We start from the raw sequence: 15201 nt of genomic DNA, 5'->3' as shown, positions 1-15201 counted from the left end.
CTGGATTAAAGGCATGTGCCATCCACCCTCAAGCTCCAGACCAAAGGCATGGATGTTGTCCTCCTGCCTCAAGATCCCCATCACAGGTGTGCCCTCCACTTCTGGACTGTAGTTCATTGCAGACAGAGTCAAGTTAACAACCAACCAAGAACAGGCATCCCAACTCACTACACTAAGGTCCACTGTGGTGGCTTGAACAGGATCGGCCTCATAGACCCCTGTGTTTAAATGCTTGGCCCATAAGAAGTGGCACTACTAGGTGTGGCCTTGTTGGAAGAAGTGTATCACTGTTGGTACAGGCAACAGCAGAGCAAATGGGGAGACATGCCAGAACTACCAACAGAAGTTCAAGGCAGGACAAGTAAATGCACAAAACGGACAAACCCTGGCAGAAAATGGAAAATGAGATTGAGAATGAAGTTAGCTCAGAAAGTGGTGACTAGGGATTTCAGAAGGACACTAAACAAGTGGGACCTAAGATTGTACCGACAAGGCCAGAATCAGAGGTCAGCTATGCACGCCGAGAAGGCCCTCTGAGAGTCCCTGTTGCTTTAAGAGCTAATGGCACCAGCCAGTGATGTTCTATTAGCCAGTATGTACACTGCAAGAGTCACATAAGTTGGGCCCAGCAAGTGGCGCAGGCCTGTAAGGCCCAGCTGCTGGGAAGGGTTGAGCAGAAGGACAAGTTGAAGGCCAGCCTAGACTACTCTTTATGCACTCACTTTCCAAATGTGTAAATGTTATGCAACAACCAAGCTAATTCCTCAGCCTCTCAGAATTCCCTCTAACTCAACTCTTTTTTCTCCTCCCCTGCTGATAGAAATCATATGCTAGGCAAACACTCTACCCTGGACTTTACCAGTCTCATCCCTCCACACTATTCACCAGCTTCCCAGCCCAGAGTCCTTAAGGAAAATGTTTTTAAGCACTAAGTGTCAGAAGGAAAGGCCAATGCAAGAAGACATCTGGGACTGTCTTTCAACTCCCCCTGCCCACTAACCCCCACACTGTCCAGGAAGCTCCAGTGGTTATCCCTACAGTAAGGGACGCAGCTCTTCCCGGCTCCCACTCCCTCAAGAGCACAGCCAGGTCTAGCAGGCGTTCAGCAGGTCCCCAGGCACTCCATGAGGATGCAATTGCTGCACTTCTCTATAAAACAACATGCTCAGGCCCATCACGCCAATATCTGTGTTAAGTACCTTTCTGTTGCTGTGGTAAAAACCCCATGCAAAAACATCTTAAGGAAGAAAGCATTTGTTTGGCTAATGGTTCCAGACAGATGGTCTGTCAAGACAAGGAAGAATGGCACGGCAGCAAGAGCAGGAAGCTGAAAGAACACATCTCAACCTCACATAGGAAGAAACAGAGAGAAAGAATAAGACATAGAATTCCCTGGTTGCTTTTGTCAACTTTACACAAGCTAGTGTTGTCTAAGAAGAGAAATTTCAACTGAAAAAAAAAAAGCCTCCATTAGCTTGTCTGTAGGACATTTTCTTGAGTGACGTGGCATGGTCCTGCCCATTGAGCGGTGCCACTCCTGAGCAGGTGGTCCTAGATAATATAAGAAAAAAGGCTCAGCAAGCCAGTAAGTAGTATTCCACCATGGCCTCTGCTTTGGTTTCTACCTCTAGGTTCCTGTCTTGAGTTTCTGTCCTCACTTCTTTCAATGATAGACTGTGATATAGAAGTGTAAAAAATAAAACTTTCCTTTCCAAGTTACTTTTGGTCATGCTGCTTTATCACAGCAATAGAAACCCTAAGACATAGAGCCAGGCTACAAGTACTCAAAACCTGCCCTCTCTGATACACTTTCTACAGTAAAGCTCTACTTCATAAAGGTTCCATAATATCTCCAAACAATGTGATCAAATGGAGACCAAGTGTCTAAATACATGAGCCTGTAAAGGACCTTTCACCCCTATTCTTCTCCATTAAAAGATGTTTCCAGAGATTAAAGGCTTCGACTGATGTCAGGAATAGGTAAGAAGCCCACATGCCCAACCCAAGGTGTCAGCTAAGACCCACTTGGCGAGCAGTAATGAGACATGATCGCATCAATTGAATTGAAGCAGTCTCCTGACACTGAAACTTCCACACCTGCTTAGTGGGAATAAGGCATTCTGCCTATGTGCTAAAGGGCCAGTTTCTCAAAAGCACTAAGTAACATGAATCATCCAAATGAAATGAGTAATTCTGAATAATCCCATAATGATCATGAAAACTGAACTCAGATTACTACAGCTTCTAGAATCCAGAAAAACAATATAAAGGACCATACACATATGCACACACGCACACACGCACACGCGCACACACACACACACATACATACACACACACACTCTTCAGAAAGCATTAGGACAGGAATTCAGTGATATTAAAAACTGTTTTAATCCAGGATACAAAGCTAGCTAAATAGTCAACAATCAATCAATACAATACGCAATACTAATAGGTCCAAGAAAAATAAGAATACGATCATACATACCAAAAGACACACAAAAATGGCTTTTGAAAACAATCCATTACTTGCTTGTGACCATTTGTCTTGCCTGTCAGCCTGACAGAAGCAACTATGAGACTTGGAACATACCCCTAGTCACATCCACAAGGACAGTTTCAAAAGAACTCACTGCTGGAGGAGATTTACCCTGACTGCGGGCCCAGGCTGCGGGCAGGGGTAGCCCACAGGCTGAGTGCCTATTTGAAATGAAAGGAGAGAACCCACAGAGGCAGCCTCCCTCTACATCCTCAGCGCTACAAGCGGAGATACTCTGCTTCATCCACCCTTCTACCATGATGCAATGCACACCACAGACCCAGAACCATGGAGCTAGACTCTGGGGACTAAAATCTCTGTAGCTATGAGCCAAGATAAGTACATCTACCTACTTTAAATAGTTCTTGTCAGAGGTCAGGCTAAGGTAGGGCAGAGGTTAGAAAGATGGCGTTGCGTGGTTGGGCACAGCAAGGCTGAGGCGGCGGTCAGGCATGGGCAGTGGCTGCTGGGAGCTCCCTGTGACCATGATCCTGCAGCTGCTTGATTGCAGGTTTAACTTACTTCTTCATCAAAACTGTAGATTTAAAAAAGCACCGAGGAAGGCTGAACCTCAAAGATCAGACCCAGGGTCAAGTGGGGAAGCACACAAGAGAAGTCCCTTGCCGCAGCCTCTGGAGGAAACTGTCTTTTATCCCTCCCCCACCCTATGAGAACTCTCGGGATGCCCTTTTTCTTCACTGTTGGGTTCACAGGCTGTGCATTTGCATCAGCTGCTATTGGCAATAGAATTTGAAATCCAGGGTGCAGAGTTACTTTGATGGTATAAAAGCTGACTGTTGGAGGAAACTTCAGAAAGGAGATTAACAAGTGGTGGAAGAGCCTAAGTGATGCCAGCGGACAGTGACAGGTAGCACAGCTGCAAATGCCCTTGTATTCTGCTTATGGAGACTGCCGTCCCTGTTTCAAACTGTGCTCAGCATCAAAGGCTCACTGTTCTCCAATGTTGCTGTCAACGTTCAGTCACTTCTCCTTATGTATGTTTTGTGGAGCTTCTCCTCTAGCATCGGGAACACTCTGGGCCACGAGCAGTTTGCGGCAGTGTACCTGTCTGCAGGTGTTATTTCCAGTTTTGTCAGTTATGTGTGTAAAGTTGCCACAGGAAGATATGTACCTTCACTTGGTGCATCATCAAGAATCATGACTGTGCTTGCAGCGGTCGGCACCAAGATCGCGGAGGGGAGACTTCACAGCGGGCAATGCCTTAAAAGCCATCATCACCATGGATACGGCTGGGATGGTCCTGGATCGACATTTTCTGATCATGCAGCACATCTTGGGGGAGCTCTTTTGGGAATATGGTATATCACTTACGGCCATTAACTCATATGGAAGAACAGGGAGCCTCTACTGAAAATGTGACATGAAATAAAGACTAATGGCCATGAAATAAAGAGGTGGCCCTAAGTGAGGCGAAGCTGGCTAGAATGGTGCATCTGGTCCTTGCTGCCTGCAGCGTCTCAGTACCTGCTGCCGCAGTGTTTTAAATGTCCCCAGTATATGTCTCCTTAGCAAATTATGGCAAAGTTGTGAAATAAACATTTATATCTTTAGTTTGTTAAAAAATAAAATAAAAATTTTTTACAAAGCAGTTCTTGTCAAGCATTTTTATCTGAAAAACTTATCTACTCACAAACTAAGCTCTTGTAAAAGGCAGGGGGGGAATGATTAGATGATAAGCAATTAGAAATAACAATACAGTAATTATTGCATTTACTATGAAAAAAAACCCAACACATAATGCCCCCCCCCCTTTGCCCACATTACTAAAAGCAAGACAAGTACAATTATCACCCTTGTGAACATAACACTCAAAGTTCTTGCCAACACAAGGAGACAATTAAAGACTGGCATACAGAGAAGAAGAAGACAGAATTTCCAGTTTGCAGATGGTATAACTGGCTACATAGGAAATCCCGTATCACCCTTACAACCTCCTAGAACTGAGAGAGTTACAGATACAAGATAAATACTTTAAAATCAACTATATTCATATGAAAACCCAATCTGCAAAATGGGAGAAAAGTTTTATAAACCATGTTTCTGATAAGGTTCTCAAACCTTATATAAAGAACTCTTATAGCTGATACCAGGCAAATAATTCAATTAACAAAAGAGGAGGGCAAGGCTGGAGAGATGGCATGGAGGTTAGGAGGTTGGTTTTTTGTTTGGTTTTTGTTTTTTTGTTTTGTTTTGTTTTTTGTTTTTTTCGAGGCAGGGTTTCTCTGTGTAGCCTTGGCTGTTCTGGACTTGCTTTGTAGACCAGGCTGGCCTCGAACTCACAGCGATCCACCTGCCTCTGCCTCCCTAGTGCTGGGATTAAAGGCATGCACCACCACACCCCGCACAGGAGGTTGGTTTTACAGCCAACCCTAGGTCAATTCTTAGCACCCACTCCAAGTACCTTACAAGGAAATGAGATGCCAGTTCCAGGGAATCCAACACCTCTGGCCTCTGCAGACACCAGCACATACACATAATTAAAAATACAATAAATCTTTTTTTAATAAAAAGTATCTGAATAACATTTCTCCAAGGAAAACATACATATGCAAATACACATAGGAAATTTTGACTGATACTAATTTGCCACCAAGAAAATACGAATTAAACCATAATGAAACATCACTCTTCAGCCACTAGAATTACTTCTCTAGGACATCTGTAACACACATACACACACAAAATAAATAAATAAATAAATAAATAGTAACAAGTGCTGATGCTAAGAAGCAGAAACCTGGCCACACTGTTAGGGAAATATTAAACTCATACAACCAGTTTAGAAAACAGTCTAGTAGTCATTCAAAAAGTTAAGCACAGCCAGACAGTGGTGGCGCAGGCGCACGCCTTTAAGCCCAGCACTTAGGAGACAGTCAGGCAGATCTCTGTGAGTTCGAGGCCAGCCTGGTCTACAGAGTGAGTTCCAGGACAGCCAGAGAAACATTGTCTCGAAAAAACAAACAAACAACAACAAAAACCCCAAGGAAGAAAGAGAAAAGAAAAAGTTAAGCACTATTACCTGTGCGCCAACAATTCTAGTCCTAAGGATATACAAGAGAAAAATGAAAACAAAAGCTTATGCAAAGTTTGTACATCAATGTTTACAGCAGCACTATTTCTAATAGCTTCTAAGCAAAACCACTCAAATGCCCACCAGCTGATGAATGGATAAGTAAGATGTAGCAGGCTGGGTGGTGGCGACACACACACACCTTCAGCATCAGCACAGGAGGCAGAGACAAGCTGTTGTCTATCCGTCTATACAGTAAGCTCCAGGCCAGTCAAGAGTACACAGAGAGACACTGTCTCAAAAACCAAAATTAATTAATTAATTAGTAACAACAAAAACAATAACAATTGTGGCATGACACACACACATACACACACACAAACACTAATATAATTTTTTTAAAAATTTTAAAGGAACAAAATATGTTTCATGTTTTTGTTTTCAAAACCTAATGAAGATAGTATGGTACTGACATGACAAAACAAACAGATCCAGGGAACAAAATCTAAGGGCTCAGAAATAAACCCATGTATCTATGCAACCTCCATATGGCCCAGCAGTTCCTTGCTGGGTATTTACTGCAGTGAAGTAAAAATTTACATTCACATAAAAACATATACACAAATGTTCATAGCAGCTTGTTTCTAAGAGGCAAACACTAGAAATAACACAGATGCCTTTAATGTGCACATCCTTATGAAGGAATGCCAAGGATGAGAAAAGAAAAAGCTCATGCAATAACTACAATGAATCTACAGAGAATTGTGCCAAATGGAGGGGGGGTAATGGAAAAAAGCCAAATCTCACAGACCAAATGTCCTTTAAATCCACTAGTGTTTTTAACATTCCTTTGGTGACAAAACTGTTCAAACAGAAAACAGACTGGTACTTGTCAGAAGTTAGGGAAGGGAAGGAATGTGTCCATTAAGGACAACAGAACGAGGCCATGAGGCAAGACTCCTCTGTTGGCTACGTGTGCATGTTTTGGGTTTTTGAGACAAGTCTCATCATGTAGCCCAGACTGAGCTGGAATTCACTATGTAGTCCAAACTAGCTTCAAATTACCAATCCTCCTGCCTCAGCCTCCCAAATGCTAGGACTGCTGGCACTTATCATTGCGCTTGGCTCCGCACATTACCAGTTTCTGAAAGGAAGTAGGTTAGGGGTGAAGTAATAGACATTTTCAAACTTTGTAAAGTTAGGCAATTAATCTTGTTTCGTCACTTATAAACAAATTAAGAAATATTACTATGGTAGGCTGAATGACTTCTAAAGTATATTCACATCTATAAGGACATCCATTCTCACCACTTTTATTCAACAAAGTACTTGTGATTATAGCCAGAGAAATAGGGCAAGAGAAAGAAACAAAAGGGACACAAATACAGAAGACGTTCAGTCATTCCTACTTGTAGATAGGATTTTATAGTTGAGAGATTCTAAAGACTCCACAACATACAGAACTCTAGGACTGATAAACCTTTTCACCAAAATAGCAAGATAAAAATCGCAGGCCTTTAACCCCAGCACTCAGGAGGCAGCGGCAGGTGGATCTCTGTGAGGTAAGAGGCCAGCCTGGTCTACAAGGAGTTCCAGAACAGCCAGGGATACACAACAGAAAAACCTCATCTTGAAAAACCAGTAAGTAAATAAATATCATTCAAGAATCAGTAGCTTTTTATACATCATTAAAAAAAAAAAAAAAACCTCACAGGATGTTGGGGGAGGGCATGTCTCTAACCACATTACTTGGGAGGCAGAGGCACACAGATCCCTGAGTTCAGGTCCAGGTTAGTCTACAGAGTGAGTTCCAGGATAGCCAGAGTATACTGAAAAACCCTGTCTCAAAAAAACAAAACAAAACAACACACTCAGAAAGCAACCAGGAAAGTAATCTCACTCACAACAGTCTGGTGGGAGGGGGAGGTTCTAAGCATAAACCTCCCCAAACCATAAAAGGTTGTTGGGGTTGGTATGATGTAGTTTGATGCTAATTTTCCATCACATCTGGAAAAGGTAAGAGATTGGTGTGGCTAAGGTTCCCAGGGTTGGAGGAACAGAAAGAATCTTGGCAAGAAGGGAAACCGAAGGAGAGGAGAGGAGAAGAAGGCTCTCGCCATCATGGGTTAGTTGGAGGAGAAGCACATGGCCGTCATGGATGGAGATTTGGCCCAGATGAAGATCATTAGCAAGTATGTGGGATTGTGGATGGGAGGCAGCTTGATAGAAATTATTAGAAGCAGATGGCATAGGATTGGGACAGGTATCCCATACCTGCCCCACTATGGGAAGTAGTTTAGGAGATTAATATCTGCCCTGCCCCAGGTTAACTAAGGCTATTTTAAAATATGACAAGTGTCTGTGTCTTCACTGATTGCTAGTGGGTTATACTGCTGTAATAATAATTATAGGCCTGGTAATAAACATTATTAGGCCACACTGGTAAATTAACAACAAAAGGCCTCTACCATAAAAATGTTAAAACACTAAAGAAACACACTGAAGACACTAGAAAGAACAAAGACTTCCTTTTACAGAACGGCAGAGTGTATACTGTGACGTCAATACTGTTAACTTGACAGAAGGATCCAGGAAACATGCTTCTGGGTATGTCTCTGAGGGATTACCTAGGCTGGGTTAGCTGAAATGAAGAGACCCACCTAACTGTAGGCAGCAGTGTCCCATGGCCTGGGATGCTAGTCTGAATAGAAAGGATAAAGCTGAGTGAGGTCCAGTGTGGACCCACAGCTCCTTCAAGACTGCAATACACTGTGGCCAGCTGCCTTACGCTCCTGTCCCCTGCTTTCCACACCAGGTAAGCTGCACCCTGCAACCTTGAACCAAACTAAGCTCTTCCTTCCTTAAGCTGCTTCTGTCAACTAGTGTGTCACAAGGGAAAAAATAACTGATACGAGGTGTATGGAAGTGTCAAAATTAAACTATGTTATACAATTAATATATTCTGATTTAAGACACATGAGCATCGCACATCCTAACCTCTGAAAGTGACAAATGTTGTGTAGAAAAACAAAAGAGGCTCTGTAAATATGGTTATTAGGTACCTTACAATGGGAGGGTTTCTTTGAAATATCAGGGAAGAAAAAGGCAACAGGGAAGTTGCACACAGGAGAGGAGAAAGGAGCTGTGGCCATAGAGACAAGGGCTGGAGTGATCAAACCACAGAGGGGTGCTAGCAGCCGCCACAGGCTGTGCGGCCAGAGCGATTCTCCGCTGGAGCCCCTGAGGTGCTACAACCCTGCTACTCTTGACCTTAGCTGACTAACACTTCAGACTGCTCTTGAAAGCCACCATGTCTGTGGTAATGTATTACAACAGCTGTAGGAAACCAATGTAAACACCTATCAGCCTCTAAGAAATGCTAGCGAGTACCAGCGGGTGGAAAGGCCCTCAAGAAGTCCTAAGAACAACCACAAAAGACAAAATCAGGCATTTAAGAGTTAACTCAAAGTAAGAATATAAGCCTCCCTTTTTTTTTCTGAGACTTGATGAAATTCTAGACTGAAAAGGGAATAAATATAGCTTTGGGAACAATCGAATCCAATAAAGACTCAGTTCCCATCAATTACTAATTATAAAAATGCCCATCTTATGTAAGCATTTTCATTTGCTTGTTTTGTTTTGAGACAGAGTTTCTCTGTGTAGGCCTGGATGTCCTGGATCTTGCTCAGTAGACCAGACTGGACTCAGGGGTCACAAAGAACTCACAGAGACCAGCCTGCTTCTGCCTCCGAGAGCGCTGAGATTAAAGGCTGCACTACCATGGTCTGGCTGGAAGCATTGTCTTAACCGAGGTTCCCTTCTCTCAGTGCCGTTAGCTTGTGTCAAGTTGAAATAAAACTATCTAACACACATACACACATACACACACAATATTTTTATTTATTTAAAAAGTTCATATATGTATAAAACATTTTTATCAAACCCACTTGCACTCCCTCTCTACTTCCCATTTGCCCCCCCCCTTTAATAACACACTAAGTGCAATTACTGTTGCCTGTAAGTACACAGGTGTCGGGCCATACACCAGAACATGGTCAACCTACCAATGGTCACAACCCCAAAGAAAAAAATAATTCTTTTTCCCCAAGGAGCCACCAACTGCCAAAACCTCCTCAGTGCATGGACTAGGTAAACGGACATGTGAAATTGAAGTGAATTTAATGTTTACATGTCCATTTACCCATTCACAATATACAGAATACTTCCAACCTTCCAGAAGGTTTCCTACATGTCCCCTCCCTGACACCATGATCAACAACCTGGAATAATCACCACTCTGACTTCCATCTTCCACAAGCTGTTATACTCGAGTTCAAGGTGGAACAAAATCTGTGTGCGTCCTTATGCCTACAAGATGATTATATATACCTATATTGCTTTAGCAATGCTTCATTTTTTAATACATCACAATTTACTAAGCTATTCTGCTGCTGTATATTTGTGCTTATTATGAATGAAGATACCATGAACATTATTTCAATAAATAGGTGCATTTGTTTCTCATGAGTATAGCTATGGCTGAGCAGCTGGACGATTGGGTAGGAGTGGACAAAGCCACACCATGTCAAAGTGACTGTATGTGACATTTTACACTCATACCAATAGGATAGTTTGGTTGGCCTACATCCACAACACTAGCAGGGATCATCTTTTATATTTAGCCACTCTGGAAGGTGGACAGTAGCATCTTGTTACAAATAGCTTCTTCCTGCCTGTATCTTGCTCTTCATTCTCTTAGTGACTCTACATTTTAAAGAAGTCTAAAGGCAAATTTATCAATAAGTTTTAAGGTCACTGCTTTTTGAATCTTTTGAATATATATGTCTAAGCTACCTGAATGCTCATTTGTGTCTATGATTTGAAGGCTTCTGCAACATGTTCAAAATAAATGAAATCCTGCAACTGTAGCCAGTCTGCACTTTCACTGGAGTCAAGTGCCCTGCACTGTGTTCTGTTGTCCAGGCTTAGTAATTCCAGTGCTATAAACATTTGCATGATCTGTTTACAACCAGCTAATCTCATCAGCAACTGTTTGCACACTAACATCACTTCTGTGCAAATACATAAGTACCCGAATAAGCTGGGGGAAGGAGGGGGGAATGGAAATACATGTCTATACATGTCTATAATCCCACCATTGGAGAACTGGAGGCAAAAGATCAGGGATCAAGATCAGCTTCAGCTACATACAGAATTCAGAGCCAGCCTGGGCTACATAAGACCTGGTCTCAAAATAACAACAAGAAAACCTAATTTAAACAAACAAATATATATATGTTCCAATACCCATTCTCCCAGCAGTATTCAGTTTTTCCAAAACATATGTTATACGAGACTTCCCACTCCCTTAGAACCATCACAAAGAATCCAGCCAGCCTTTCCTTGTCATCAGTCAGCTATAACTCCAATTTCCAACCGTCAGTTACAAAACACACAATTTTTATTTTGTGGAGGACCTCTGCCTTTCCACACCCAATCCACTTTACATTCTATTCTCATTTCCAAATTCCTGGAATCTGAACTCAGTTCCGCACGAGCTCATGCCCAGCCTAGCCTACACACCAAATCTGGATTAGGAAACTGTCATTTTTTTCTTTTTTCTTTTTTTTTCTGAGACAGGGTTTCTCTGTGTAGCCATGGCTGTCACGGAACTTGCTCTGTAGACCAGGCTGGCCTTGAACTCTGAGAGCCGCCTGCCTCTGCCTCCTGAGTGCTGGGATTAAAGGTGTGTACCACCACCACCTGGCATGAAACTGTCTTTTAACTAGTCTCTTCTTTACATTCTGTCACTAAAGTCACTTCTCAAGAACATAACTAGTTGTGAGACTTCATATTAGCCTGTCATCCCAGCACTTGATAAGCTGAGGCAGGAGGATAGCCACATATTTGAAGCCAGCAACAAGGCAAGTTCCAGGCTAGCCTGAGCTAGAGTGAGACTTTGTCTCAAAAAAAAAAAAAGTAAACAAATAAGCAGAACAGAAAGTTGGTCACATTACTTTATGTCTTAGTTAGGATCTCTAGTGCTATGACAAAACACCATGACCAAAAGCAATGAGGGAAGAAAAGGTTCACTTCAACTTACAAGTCTCTGTCACAGCACATCAATGAGTTTTAATAGTCAGGGCAGGAACCTGGAGGCAAGAACGGGGGCCATGGAAACACAAATGCTACTTACTGGCTTGCCAGCATTCCCATGGCTTGCTAGGGCTGCTTTCTTATAACTCAGAACCATCTGCTCAGGGATAGCACCACTCACAGAAGGCTGGGCCCTTCCCTATCAATCATTAATCAAAACTATGACCCACACACATACTAGCCCCAGGCAATCTGCTGGGGGCATTTTCTCAACTGAGGTTCCTCTTCCCAGGCAACTCTGTCAAGTTGACAGAAAAGAACAGCTAGGGCTGGAGACTTTGTGTCCTTGTTCATCCTTACTGGCCACAGCATAACATGAGTCTTAGGTGAAGGTGAGAATTCACAGCCTGGACCTGACTCTTTCTGTCCTCCCTGTGAAAGGATACATACAATCTCTCCTTTATCCTGCCTTGACAGTTTCCTCCTATGCACTTTTAGAGGCCGACCTCCCTTAGGCTCTGTTTAGCTTGCTTCCTCACGTAGGTAGGCCAGTCCCAGCAAGAAGATCACAAGTTCAAGGCCTTCCTGGGCTAAAGAATGAGTTCAGGGCTAATCTTGGCAACTCAGTAAGACCCTGTCTCACACTAACAATAGAAAAGGGGCTGGGGACAGCTCAGCGCTAGGGCACTTGCTTAGATGTACAAGCCGCCGCACTCCACCCCCAGTACAGGAAAGACTGAGAAACGGAGTGGAGGCCACAAGCTGGACTCTGCAATGCTGGCTGTGACAACCGACTTACAACTTCTCCTTCCCTGCGGTGGGGCTCTGCTGTCCAGCCTCGGTGGAAGACGATGTGCTCAGTCCTGATGGGGCTTGATGTGCAGGGGTGACTGGTGGGTTGGTGGGGGGTGCAGGACTGTCCCTTTTCTGAACAGTAAGGGAAGGGGGAGGGAGAAGGGGGAGGGTAAGTGGGACTGGGAGGAGAGGAGGGAAGGGCTACAATTGTGATGTAAAGCAAACAAAAAAATAAAATAAATTGATTTTAAAAACGTCAATGTACTCCAGCTTTCTCATCTGTGAAAGTAGTAGGCACTTTACACGGGTGTTGGCTGACTGACTTGACACAACACCAAATAAGAGTTGCACATACTAATAAATGTCCATTTTTTAGCACTGTTTTCAAGTCTTTTATATGAACTGTATTTTCTCCCTTTACAAAAATTTAATGAAGACGGCTTGGTGAAGAAATGTCATCTCCATTCAGAGACAAAGCAAAGCACCCCACAGAAGTTATGTAATTACCATATTTTAAGAAGCATCCTAGTTACCACTACATATGAACTCAACCCCAGACCAAACTGACCCTATTTGCCAAGATTCAGTTTGGAAGACTCCGCTCCTGACATCTGCAGTAGCTAGCCTTTAGCCCTGGTGGGAAGAGGGAGCCTCAGCATTTGCTCAACTTAAAGCCATGTGGAAGCCACTGTGCCAGATAGTCACTGGCCACTCCTGAGGCAGTAGTTATTGGGGACTGAAGCTAAATGCTCCCGTGAGTTTTCAATTCCCCCCCTCCCTCTCCCTCTCTTTAATAATTCAAAAATACACAAGTTTGGTTAAAAGCACTCACTGTTCTTTTTAGGGAACCAGGGTTGGGTTCCCAACACACAAATTAGGCGACTCAAAACACATCTGTAACTCTACTCCAAGTCTCCACATTGCATAATGCATATAAACTCATGAAGCCTCATACCCAAATAAAAGTATTTTTTAAGTACACAAATTTTGCAGTCTCTCATCAAAGTAGTATTTTTAAAAGTAGCCCAACTATTTAAACTTTTATGACAAGATGTTTCTTTACCGAAATACATAATGTAGATAAATGGGAAGAATTTTATTTTGGTAATAAACTTCTTTTTCAATACTTTTTTTGGACTTAAACTAAATGCAAAATAGCCCAGCTCAGAGGAAAGGAAGAGAGGTGCATGCCTGTAATCCCAGCACTCGGGGAGACAGAGGCTGGCAGATCTCTGTGAGTTCCAGGCCAACCTGGTCTACAAAGCCAGTCCAGGACAGCCAGGGCTACACAGAGAAACTATGTCTCAAAACAACAGCAAAAACAAAACAAACAAACAAAAAAATAGATTTGTCCACACCCATTCAGAGCACACTGAATAGAGTAAGTGAACTTCAAAGGCAACTAAACCTTCAATCAAGATCCAGGAAACAAACCACATAGAAAACCTCTTATATCTTTATTGCTTCTAGTCAAACATAAACTTAGATGTTAAGATACAACCTGAAAGACCCAAAGGGCCAGATGGGCGTGGTGAAGCACGCCTACTAGCGCACCAATACTAGAGCAGGGGCAAGAAGGACCAAGAGTTAGAAAGCCAGCCCTTAGCAAGAGCACTTCTTGAAAAAAAAAAAGAAAGAAAGAAAGAAAGAAAAAGAAAAATGTAGCCCGACGTCTGCCTCCAATGAGGCCTACCTTTCCATCAGTGACACTGCCGCCTAGACCTAGGGCGCACCTCTGTCACCTGCCTGCAAGAAACAAGCAACTTGGGCCCTGAAAAACTCTCCTGTGGGCCTTGCACGTGGTGACCCCTGGGAAGCTTTGTGTACGTGGGATGTGACAACACCTTAGGCGGTGTTTGGAGAGCCGGCAGCTCCCGGGTCCGCGGAGGTGTGGTGTGGACAGAAAGGTGCCTGTCCGTGGACAGACTGGGCACCCGGCGCTCTTCGCCCCGCAGCCCGCTCGGCCCCGGAGGCCTCCACCTCCCTAGAGTCGCACGCCCTTGCCCTCCGCCCAATCCTGCAGGCGACCGTCCCCCAGGGCCCACCCGAGGAGGCCTGCGCTCTGGGAAAGCCGCCGAGCTACAGCTCCCCATCCGCCCACTCGGGGAAATCCTCTGGCCGCCGCCATGTTCCCCGCGCCGAAACCCGCACCTGACACCGCGGGCCGCGCACCTGGGACCCGGGCAAAACGCGCGACGGGAGCAGGAACACTGGGGCGAGCAAGGACACCGCGACTCCACCGGGGGTCACAACCTGCCAGCAGAACCCGCCGCTAATTCATCCCGTAGCAGGGAGGCGTCGAGCCCGTCGCCTTAGTAATGCGTCCCTCCAGGCTCCACCCTGATTGGCTACGGGCGCTGTGACGCAAGGCGTCCCCTCTGCGTGGGAAGCCCTTAAGCGGGGCGCTCCGCCCCTCTCCGCAGCCCTGAGAGACCCTGGGCGTGGTCTAGTCTCCTTTAAAGGGGCCGTGCCTAGATCATCTTGCTTCTGCAGTGACTGGCAGAGAAAGCTGGTGGGGTAGGGGAGCAAGAAACCATAATTGAACTCAAGGGTGGTCTCCAGGAAACCTGATGTTGGGGAATAACAAATCTAGAGTACTCATTTGTAACCTTAATTTTGACACCGGGAATCAAAGAGCAAATTAGCATCCAGCCAATTCTAGAACCTGAGTTCCTGATGGTGCAACTAAAGGCATCTTCAACACCTGAGATTGCTTTATGGATCAAATCCCAGCCAGTCA

The 15201-nt window shown here is 44.1% G+C and overlaps 1 protein-coding gene and 1 pseudogene across 5 annotated transcripts in view; one reads left to right on the top strand and one right to left on the bottom strand.

Moving 5' to 3' along the window:
- The window catches only part of LCLAT1 (lysocardiolipin acyltransferase 1), a 136193-nt gene extending 121372 nt beyond the window's left edge, over positions 1–14821 (bottom strand). For 2 of the 4 annotated variants that reach the window (XM_084791725.1, XM_084791726.1), the window contains exon 1: positions 14613–14821. The gene's annotated coding sequence lies outside the window, so the exon portion shown is untranslated. The remainder of the gene's footprint in view (positions 1–14612) is intronic. The other 2 variants (XM_084791723.1, XM_084791724.1) reach the window with 2 other exon arrangements.
- LOC311603357 (presenilin-associated rhomboid-like protein, mitochondrial) lies at positions 2543–4425 on the top strand (annotated as a pseudogene). Its single transcript has one exon. The product of its transcript is annotated as a presenilin-associated rhomboid-like protein, mitochondrial (transcript).
- Positions 14822–15201: the final 380 nt, after the last annotated feature.

Source organism: Acomys minous (assembly GCF_964271855.1).
Source record: "Acomys minous genome assembly, chromosome: 8".
Taxonomy (NCBI): domain Eukaryota; kingdom Metazoa; phylum Chordata; class Mammalia; order Rodentia; family Muridae; genus Acomys; species Acomys minous.
The sequence above is the reverse complement of the archived record's forward strand: the minus strand, read 5'-3'. Positions and strand labels throughout refer to the sequence as shown.